We start from the raw sequence: 12,027 nt of genomic DNA, 5'->3' as shown, positions 1-12,027 counted from the left end.
TTTTTTTTTTTGTGGTGAATTTTTTTTTATAACCAATCGTTTTTTGTGTAAAGCTAGTTGCAGGTAGTAGAAAGAAACGATATGGAGCACCAACTCTTGCTATTCAGGTTTATTGCGTATACATAGGCTTACAGGTATACCAGTAGGTTAGGGTGGAGGTACCGGCCTGACAGCCGTTTCGCGGCAACTGCCGCTTTCTCAAAGGCACAAAAGGTATCAAGTCTTACAGGACAATGTGGTCAATATATACATTATGTTAACACTCACCACACCCATCCGTCCCTGCATCATGGATTGGTAACGCGCCGCTCCTTCTAGCATCCGCGTACGCTTCCGGGTAGTTGCCCGCCCATTTCCGGGGTCATATGACTTACCAACCAATCGGCGCTCAGGAACGACGGCCCTATCCAAAGCTTAGGACGGGAGGCCTATCCGGCGCTACGTTTAGTCTACGTCACGAGGAGCGTTTCTAGTTACCATAGCAACTCCAATCCTGATGCAGAGACTTGATAGGAGCGTGTCCCTGCAACAGAGATGAAAACAAAGATTAAGAATTAAAAGGCTACCTGTAAATACAAGTATAAAAACATTTAAGAACATATATAGAAGCAGGCTGAATTTGAAACTTTGTAACGCTAATATGCATCTAGAAAGCAATGCAATTCATTACGTTCGTTAAGTCCTTGTGCATAGCAGGCATCTGTCAATGAGATAATTTTTGCTTCCTCCTGTAAAAGAATTTGCTTACGATTACCACCTCTATGGGGGATCGGTATTTGTTTCAGGCCTGTGAATTTCAGGCCCCCTGATCTCCCATTATGACACTCTCTCATATGTAGTATAAATCTACCCGCTCCAACCCCCGTACGTATAGAATTAACGTGTTGCTGGAAACGGGTTGCCAATTGCTGCTCAGTCTTACCAACATAAAACCTTTTGCAGGGACATATAATTGCGTATACTATGTAGGTGGACCTACAATGTATATAATCTCTAATAACAATACTAGTACCCCAGAGCTGTACATTTTTACCGGGCAAGAATTGGTCACAATGATTACAAGTTCTACATCTGAAATTGCCTTTGGGGTAGAGGTTCTGTAACCAGTTCTCCTTTTTCGGTTTTCTTAGTTCACTAGAGGTGACGATGTCACCCACTGTTTGGGCCCTCCTAAAGGTAATTAGGGGTTTCTCTTTTGTAATACAGTTTAAAGTGGGATCGCATTGCAAGATAGACCAGTGTTTCAAAATACTGGTTTTTATCTGTGTAGCCATTGGAGAATAATCGAAAACCATTGCTACACGATTACCTTTGGAGCAAAATTTCTGTCTATTCTTTCTTTCTCTCAGAATGAGATCCAGACGATCCCTATTTTTTGCTTTTATATAAGATTTGGTCACTAGCTCCATGGGATATCCCTTGGCTAGGAACCGCATACCCAGTTCATAGCTCTGCGACTCAAAGTCCTTTTCAAGACTATTATTCCTTTTGAGCCGCAGGAACTGTCCGTATGGGATCCCCTCAAGGGTATGCCTAGGGTGATAGCTGTTTTATCTTAGGAGGGAGTTGGTAGCTGTGTTCTTTCGATATCCTCTCGTTAGAAGTGCTTCTTCCTTAATAAACAGCTGTAGATCAAGGAATTCCACTTTATCTCCCCCCCAACACTCCTGTAAATTGCATATTGAAGGTATTTATGTTGATGTATTTTACAAATTCTTTGAAACCTTTCTGGTCACCCTTCCAGACAATTAGGACGTCGTCCACAAATCGATACCAGCAGGCGACCAGGTCGCGAAAGGGATTAGAATCATTATGGATAATCAATTCCTCCCATCTAGCTAGATATAAATTTGCGAATGTGGGGGCCACTGCTGTTCCCATCGCAACTCCGGACGCCTGCTGGTACTATCTATCCTCAAACAGAAATGCATTATGGCATAACACAAACCTCAGGCAGTTGCTGATGAACTCTACTTTCGCATGGTCCCCTCCATGTTCTAGCAGAAATTCACTCACCATTTCAACACCTAGGTCTTGTGGGATACGTGTATATAAGCTAACAACGTCAATGGAGGCCAATTTGTATTCTGTTTTCCTTTGCATACTCAATACTTTCCTCAGGACATCAAGTGTGTCTATCAGCAGGGATGGTACCGCTCCCAAGAATGGTTTCAGGGTGTAGTCCAAAAATTTGGACAGGGGTTCAGACAGCGAACCCCTGGCAGACACAATGGGTCGTCCAGGTGGTCGCTGTATGTCCTTATGAACCTACGGGAGAAAATACCATACCGGCTTTCGAGGAAATGGAGGTAGCAATCCTTCTCCCAATTTTTGGGAAATTTGACCTTTTTCCACTCCTACCCGTAGTATAGATTGTAATTTTTTCTTATACTGTTCTGTAGGATTACATGTTAGTCTAATATAATCGCCAGGTGTTCCCTCCAGTAATCTATGGGCCTCCTCAACATAGTATTCCCGTGACATCACAACAAGATTCCCTCCCTTATCTGCCCGTTTAAGGACTAAACTGGTATCGCTGCGCAGCTGTCTCAAGGCTTGCAGTTCTTTAGAGTTAATATTAGATGTATCTGAGGGATAGATGAGAGCTCTCATATCTGCTTTAACTAGCAGTTCAAATTTTTCCTCTGGACTGTGAGCACAACCACTAACAGGAGCGACTACATAGAGTCAGCTGTCAGCCAGCAACTGGTGCTAATCATTCATATCCTCTATCTTGTTAGTTGCAGGTAGTTATTCATGTATATCCCCATGACAAGTGCGGCGGCCATCTTGCGTTTGGAGGCAGTATATACTCCACGCTGGGGCCGTCTGTACAATGTAGATGGTTGGCGTCGCACGTGACGCAATGGCACAGCGACGCACGTCGCGTGACATTGCGTCACTGGGTCGACCCCGGTGTGACGGCTCTCTAATGCGCATTGCGCACTATTTAAAATAGGATGCGGACATTTCATGCCAGAACTCCACCGCTCTCTGCCTGCTCCAGTCGCCATCTGCTATCTGCTGCTAACCCATTGACAAAGGACTGTGTCCGAAACGCCGCGTTTGGTTAATATAGCGGTGAGAGTGTCTCACTTGCTCTGTGTTAATCCTTGGACTCTGCTGCTTATATAGGGATATTTTCCATGGCTATGTGCCGGCGCATACTTTTGATCTACAGCAGTCTCTTGATTAGTCTTTTTGTATACATACATTAATGTGCCTCTTTGTGACCATGTGTGGTCCACTGCATATGTATATTACGTGCTGTTATTAAGTATAGCTGCGGGCCATGCTGCTCTAACTTTTTGTATATATACTGTGTTGTATGTGTATTTATTGTATTCACATGTCTCTGTGCTTATTTCTTACTATAATATAATATACTCCTTTTTGCATTCAAAAACGGATGGTGTGCGTGCTTTGTATATATCTATGGACTCTATTTATGCACAGCACCCAGTATTAATCATGCTGTTTACATAGTCAATGTTTTATGGTGTGCATCCTTACATGTCTTCCATTTTGGGAGGCCACTAGACACCATGGAACTTTATTAGTGACGTAGGGCCATTAGACAGCAGGCAACATTATAAGGGAGGGAGGTGGCCACTAGAAATTGAGGTTGGTCTGTGGTCTGTGACTTGGTCCCAGTGTTTGTATTTGAGTTTGACACCCCTGTTCTACATCAATCCTGAGTCCTCTTTTGCATGTTGCTAAACACTAGGAAGGCCTCAGGCCCAGATGGCATATCCCCATCCTGTCTAAAAACATGTGCGGGACAGTTAGCCCCGGTCCCCACTTCCATCTTCAACAGATCCCTGGAGCTGGGCAAAGTTCCCTCCTGCCTCAAAAAAGCCGACATCATCCCGGTCCCCAAGAAGTTGGAGTCACGGACCTAAACAACTTTAGACCCGTCGCCCTAACCCCAATTATCATGAAGACCTTCGAGAGACTGGTCCTCTCCCACCTGAAGCTTCACACTGCCACCCTATTGGATCCTCTACAATTTGCATACAGGGCAAACCGGTCTGTGGAAGACGCCTGTGACGATTAATGCCACTACTCAGATGACTGATTATTGGTGATCTGTGGAACCACCAAAATTACAGACGCTATACTCGATTATGTGTGATTCGCAGAATCACCAATAATACCAGTATAGCAAGAACGAGAGCAGAGCGTAAGTGTGTGTCTGGTGCCACCGTAACTCTAATGGTTTTACAGGACCTTACCACAGGAGTTGGTAAGGAACACTCAGGACACCAACAAAATAGACTAGACACAAGGCCCCCTAGTGGGGCTGGAAGGTACAGACAGATAAATACGGTACTAACGGTCACCTGTGGAGCAGGTGATTCAGACCTTTCTGCAGTCTCAGAGATACAAATAACACGACTCTAATGGTCACCTGTGGAGCAGGTGATTCAGACCTTACTGCAGTCTCAGAGATACAATTAACACAGCTCTAATGGTCACCTGTGGAGCAGGTGATTCAGACCTTACTGCAGTCTAAGAGATACAAATAACATGGCTCTAATGGTCACCTGTGGAGCAGGTGATTCAGACCTTATTGCAGTCTTAGAGATACAATTAACACAGCTCTAATGGTCACCTGTGGAGCAGGTGATTCAGACCTTACTGCAGTCTCAGAGATACAATTAACACAGCTCTAATGGTCACCTGTGGAGCAGGTGATTCAGACCTTACTGCAGTCTCAGCAACAAGTTCCTTCCGTAGTCTGGACTCTCCACGGGGAGGGGTCAGACAGGGAGAGAGAAGGACAGAACGTGAGTGACACCAGAGAGAGGGTGTCACTAACTGGTCTGGCGTTCTGTAACGATCGGTGTAACACAGAGAGGGTCTGATTACCGGTGAACTGCAGTATCACCGGGAATGCAGAATATACCCGATTATTGGCGATCTGCAGTATCACCGATAATCAGATATATAAGCTAACCTCTGGACACCTGAGTAACGAGTGTTTGGTGCAACTGTAATGTTTTGAGGGCTGCACCTCAAGAGCAGGTACAGGGCAGCAAGGAGTACTGCGCAAGTACTAGTTCCTTCCGAAGGCCTAGACTTCCCCGAGGGGGGAGTCAGGCTGAGCGCAGGAAGGACAGAGCGTGAGTGACACCAAAGGTAGTGTCACTAACGGATCTGGGAACTGCCTCTAACAGTAAGGTCAGTTCTCGCGGTCGGGCAAGCCAGGTCGTAAACACACGGACAGATAAAGTACAGATTCAGAAGGCAGAGGCGGAGTCTAAAGTATAGGCAGGGTTCGGCAACAGGGTATCAGGAATATCGAGGTACAGAATCAGGAGGCAGATGCGGAGTCTAGAGGTGAGCCGGGGTTCGGCAACAGAGTATCAGAATAGCAAGGTACAAGATCAGAGTTTCAGAAGACTGGTCAGACAGGAAAACAGGTCATAACAGATAATCACAATCAAACTAGTACTTTAAACTATCAACAGAATCTAGCTAAGTGTGGATCCCCGGCTCCGGCCGGTTCTAGCACACTTTGGGATCTGACTATGGTCTGAGTACTGACACACAAGTGTACACGACGACAGACGAAGACAGAGTAACAACTCCAGGTTTAAATACTGACAGCAGATTCAAGCAGCCCCGCCCGAGGGGCTGAGCCAACCTGCAAGGAAGGTTGACAGGTGGAAGTCAGCTGACCACAAAGTCAGCTGATCTGTCTCCTCTGCCCATAAAGGTCCTTTAACTCCATGTACAGGCGTGTGGACCCAAGCTGCTGCAACAGAGATCCCTGTCCCAGCTGAGTCGGGAAGCGACACCCGGGATGGCTTGGCCACAAAGGTGACATCAGGTGTGAAAGCAGCTGCGCTGCTTTCCACCACAGAGGTAACGTTTAAGATCGTTACAACGCCATTAACATCTGCCTTGCACATATCACTGAACACCTGGATAAACCAAAGACCTACGCAAGGATCCTCCTCCTGGACTTCAGTTCCGTGTTCAACACCATCTGCCCAAACATTCTGCACGATGACCTGGAACGGCTCGGTGTCGACCCAACCCTTTGCACCTGGATCAAGGACTTCCTTACGAACAGGACTCAGCTAGTGAGACTCGGAGGCTGCTCCTCCAGTGTAAGAACCAGAAACACAGGCGCCCCGCAAGGATGTGTACTGTCTCCGATGCTCTTATCCCTGTATACAAACAGCTGCACCTCCTCCACGGATACCTTCAAGGTCATTAAGTTTGCGGATGACACCACCATCGTAGGACTCACAGGTGATAAAGTGGAACTGGAATATCACAGCGAGATCGAGCGGATTCTCAGATGGTGCTCAGACAACAAACTTGTACTAAACACTGCAAAAACGGTGGAACTGATAGTGAACTTCAGAAGGAACGCTCCACCACCCAGCCCGGTCATCATTGATGGCACCGAAGTCACCAGGGTACATAGCGAGCGGTTCTTAGGCACCACCATCACGGAGAACTTGAGATGGGACAAAAATACCTCTACTACCCAAAAGAAGGCCCAGCAGAGACTGTTCTTCCTGAGGCAACTAAGGAAGTTTGGCATGCCCAGGGAGCTACTGACCAGTTTTTATATGGCGACAATCGAATCTGTCCTTTGCTCCTCCATCATTGTCTGGTACTCGGGGGCAAATGCGAAGGATAGGCTCAAACTCCAGAGAGTCATCAATGTGGCTGAGAAGATCATTGGGTCGCCCCTGCCACCCTTGGACCTTCTCCACACATCCAGAATGAGGTCCAGGGCCAATAGAATCACACTCGATCCCTCCCACCCTGGCAATCACTTCTTCAGTCCTCTTCGCTCGGGACGTCGCTATAGGTCCATCTACACCAAAACCACCAGGCGTAGGAACACATTATTCCCTCAAGCGATCACTCTCCTCAACTCAGACCCTCTCCCCAATGCCATCTCCTAATCCCCTTCTGCACCTCGGGGCACTAGAGGACGAACGCGCGCCCATAGGCTGACACTCATGTTCATCTCTGCATAACATAGCGACAACCGCTCTATGTGTCTTTTGCTATGTCGAAATGTTTTCTTATAAATTGTACTATGTGTAATGTTACTTGCACTGTTTGCACTTGCCAATATGCCTTGGTCCACAAATAATTCCGGGTGCGGCGCCTGTCGCACTTGGCGAATAAAGTGATTCTGATTCTGATTCTGATTCTGCATGAGTAGTGACAAGTGGTGAATTCACTGCCTGTCAGCTGCTCCCAACCATGTGACACATGCAGGGTTACCAAACACTGCCATTGGGCTGCATGTAATTGTGCTTGTGGCCAACAGCCAGGCGACTAAACTGCTTGACAAACGAGCAGTTAAGCAATCCATGAAAAAGAGGCCTAACAGTTCTGGTTCTAGGTGATTTAAAGAGAAACTGCAGTGAAAATAATGTAATGAAAAAAAGTGCTTAAAGGAGTTATCAGGGAAAAAACTACAAATGAGCTACTGAGCCTGTGCAGTTCTCCGCGGCCACGTGGCCATGATTGACAGTGGTGCTTCGCACAGCTGCTGTAAGGCCGACCACGCGGTCGGCCTGAATACCGAGCGGCGAGAGCGGGACAGTGGCGGGGAGCGGAGGTGACAGCGTGGGACAGTCGGCTGCAAGGGGCTGGAGAAAGCCCCAGGTGAGTAAAGCTCATTTGTAGTTTTTTCCCTGATAACTCCTTTGAAGTTTTACAATAATTATTTATAAATTATTTAGTCAATGTTCACCCATTGTAAAATATTTCCTCTTCTTGATTTACAGCCATACAGAGCCCCCTGATGATCCGTTTGAGAAAAGGTAAAGTTTTCTCATGGGAAAGACAATATCACCTACTTATTGGGATGAAGCTCAGTCATTGGTTACGGTTCCTCTTTAAGTAAGTACTCTGTGTAGCAGTCAAACAAAGAAAAATGACATTGAAACGAGACATGCAGCAATTATAAAACAGTCTAATGTTTTCACAGTTTCTTTTACTTCACAGTATTTGAAAATGGGTTCAGCTTCATTTTTATTTACATCCGTCCTTATATTAACAGGTAATTATTTTCGACAGTAAGTGGTCCTGACTTCTGAGCTGCTTTGAAATGGTTAAACATGGTCCATGGACCATAGACTTTGAGAACCACTGCTGCAGAATTAAGGTGACAAATATTAATGGATTCAATAAAGTTTATTGCATAGCAACAGGGAGGGAATTCCCATTTATCTCAAGGCTATGGCCATATATCGCTACTCTAGATCTCTGATGTATCTCTTCAAGGCTCTACAGCAGATATGGCATAACTGTACTACTATTACACTGAGTTAGGTAACTACAGTTTGCTTGATAATGAATTAATCCCTTTTACTAAACAAATGATGATAACATTGTGCATAACAGATTATATAGTGGGAAATAATTATTTGATCTCCTGCAAAATGCATCGTTCGTATCTAAAGGCTCATATACACATCCCAACAATCTGCCCAACTATCTTTCAAACTTGGTCGTCTGTTGGAAGATAGTTGTACCGCTGGCAAACAACCAGCCGACCAACTGATAACAGGTTGTTTGCCAGATACAACTGGTGGATCAATCTGCACAACTACCATGCAGGTTGGCTTGTGTGTACAAGTCATTTGAACAACTTTGTTGTTTTTGAATGCGGACATATTGTACAGTTTGTTGTTTAGCTTGCATGCATAGTAATTAAAGAGGAACTCCAGTGAAAATAATGTAATAAAAAAAAGTGCTTCATTTTTACAATAATTATGTATAAAGGATTTAGTCAGCGTTTGCCCATTGTAAAATATTTTAAATCCCTGATTTATAGTCTGACATTTATCACATGGTGACATTTTTACTGCTGGCAAGTGATGTAGCTGCTGCTTGCTGTTTTGGCAGTTGGCAACAGCTTTCCCACAATGCAACAGGGTTCACAGACAGGAAACTGCCAAGAATACGTACTCAGAATTTCTTTGTGGGAGGGGTTTCACCACAATATCAGCCATACAGCGCCCATGATGGTCTGTTTGTGAAAAGGAATAGATTTCTCATGTAAAAGGGGGTATCAGGGGGTATCAGCTACTGATTGGGATAAAGGTCAATTCTTGGTCGGAGTTTCTCTTTAAGTGAGTTGGTTGTTTAGTTGGTTGGCATATGTGCACGTACTTGTGTAAACCACTTGCAGTGTGGTTGGTCATGTTATGCGGTTGTTTGTGCATTAAGTTGGACGTGTTTATGAGCCTTAAGGGGGGCTATTTCAGTGTAGCAGCAAAAGCACTTGCCTAGCTTTTATATCTATCTTGTTCTCTTTTTTTGTTCTTTCTTTACTTTTTCTCAGGTATCAACCTGTAAACATTGACTTTAGGCCTATTTGACACCATTTTACACAGATAGGACCTACCCTCCTTGCGGTTATCTGGTATATTTTTACAATACGATGAAATCAGTTTTTGGAACATTCAACAGATAATGAGAGTTTAAATGTAAACACTGAGCGATAAGCAAAGACTGTCAGGTTTGGGACAGTGCTACAAAGCAAGCTTGTCAACCACCTAGCCAAAATGCTGTAAACCAAGAAGCCAAAGTTCTAACTCCCACCCCCACTCCACCACATCCTCGTCCCCATAACAAAGATACAAAGGTTAATAGTAGTAATAATGTAGTATTAATGTTATCTTGCACTCCTGTTCTTCACATGTCATTCCTTAGTATAGATGAGCCTAAGAAAGTGGTGCCTAAGAGATACAGTAGTTTGTGAAGTACAATATAAAGAGCACCAGTCTGAGAGCTTTTCTGAGTAAAGTGAACATTCTTTTGGATGCCATATTACCAACCAACGAACTGTGGAAATTGCTTCAGTACCATATTAAAGAGAGTCACTAACCCCCTAAGGTTTTGCTGAGAAATATAGCTTGGACTTGGAAGCAAGGGACTGAGACTGTATAGGAACTGAATTGCTCAGTAGACCTGTCCCTACCCGAGCCCCTATGTCTCAGTGAATGGTACTGTGATCAAAGGTGTTGTATTGAAAAGTGGTTGATGATTGTAAAAGATCTGTTGTAGCTCAATTTTCTTTAAAAGTATCTGTGTAACTTAACCTTTTTAGCCTGCAGCTTTTACCGGTGCACCGGCTGTGAAGAGGAGAAGATTGTATTTGACCTGTGATGTGCAAGGAAAGTGTAAATTTGTGTTAAGTGTTACTGGTTGTGAGAAGTTACCAGGTGGCCATTGTTAGGTCACAAATAAATCCTTGATATTCGGAACTGAGTCAGTTTCTGGTGGATTCCTCTCAGCCGGGACTGAACACTAAAGGATAAATCGGGTTACAGAAATCGACCAAAAATTACCCTCCACTTATGCACTAAGCATAAACAATTGGTCAGCAGTGTTAAAGTGAGGCACTGGGTGTCAGTCTGAGGTGCAAGGCCTCTTATAAGCTCAATTGAGATTTCACTCTCTTAATTGTCTGATGGAGTGGGCTTAGTCCTAAGAAAAGCGTTTTTAACTTTATGAGAGTTGTATTTTTGAACTAATAAAGTTTCTTCTTCTTGCGTTTGGGAGTCTTCTTGAAGGAATTAAGTCCACCATTGCCTCCCCTTTTTCTCCTTTTCTTAAAGGATACCTTAGCGCTGTTAAAAATTTAAAAATGCGGGGAGCAGGCATGTGTAGGAAGCTCTTCTCATGCCCGCCGCTCCCCCTGGTCTCTTCCATTCCTCTCCGTTATTTTCTAATGCCCCCCCCCCCCCCCCCCCGAAACTACTTCTGGGTTGGGAGGGTCGGTGAGCAGGTATTGCCTGTCGACGCGTGTCCTTGATCGCACCTGCAGCCAGGAGTGCAATCAAGGACACACATTCCCTGGCAACACCTGCGCACTGCTCTTTGACCCCCCCCCCTCCAACCCGGACGTAGCTTAGAACATAATGTAGGGGGACAAAGGAGAACGGGGGGAGTGGTGGGCATGAGAAGAGTTTCCTACACATGCATGCTCTCCTATTTTAACATTTTTGACAGCGCTAAGGGCCCTTTTCCACTGCAGGCGATTACGATGCTAAATCGCAAAATGCTAGCGATTTTTAAATCACTAGGGTTGCTACTTTAACATAGAAATTGCAGTAGGTATTTTCCACTAATGCGATTCGATTTTTTACAAAGTGCAGTCGCTTTCTAGAGCAATTTTGAGAGCTATTTTGCAATCCAAATGTATGTAAAATCGCAATCGCTTAACTAAATTAATGAAAAATCGCAATCGCTGGCGTGTGTGATTAGTGATTGTGATTGCTAGTGGAAAAGGGCCCTTTGGTAGCAGCACAAAGTATAGCTCGCGCCTGTGTAGTAGGATGCAGCCACTGTATGAATGACCAGCTCCATGCTACCGCACAGGTATGAACCCACTGGCGTCTGCGCAACTATGTTCGTACACAGTGGGGAGCGCAGCCGTGAAGATGAAGAGGGTTCCGTCATCAAGGGAGGAGTCTAGAAGGGGACAGGAGAATTGAGGGAAGGCTCTGGAGGATTCAGAAGCTTCGCCTTACTGAGGTGAGTATCAAACTTTTATTTTCTGCTGACTACAGTGGTACATTAAGGATCAAATTGAAGTATTTCCTAGTATTCAAATGGGACATTTGAATGCAGGTGGTCCTGTGAAGTATCGCGACTGCGATACTTCACTAGCGACTGCTAATTTAGTTACTGTAACTATGTTAATTAACATAGTAGCGGCCGCTAGTCAGCATCGCAAGCGTGATACTTCTCAGGACCACCCACATTAAGGCCACAGTGGGACGTTAAAGTCGCACGTTATAAAAAATTATAACGCCGACTACCGCACAGCAATACAAAGTCTGTGCAACATTCACAGTGCACATGTTGCATTGTGCGTAACGTGTAGCAATATTTAGAAAGTGCTGCTTGCTGTGCGTTTAGCAATACATTTGCTGTGTTATGTGTGTTCCACATGCTCGGTAATGTTTTTTTTTTTAAAATGTAATGCATGCGCCGTTTTCGTTCCATCAGTATGCAACGAAAACGGCACAC

This window comes from Hyperolius riggenbachi, chromosome 5 (assembly GCF_040937935.1).
Source record: "Hyperolius riggenbachi isolate aHypRig1 chromosome 5, aHypRig1.pri, whole genome shotgun sequence".
NCBI lineage: Eukaryota > Metazoa > Chordata > Amphibia > Anura > Hyperoliidae > Hyperolius > Hyperolius riggenbachi.
Note: the sequence above shows the minus strand (reverse complement) of the source record.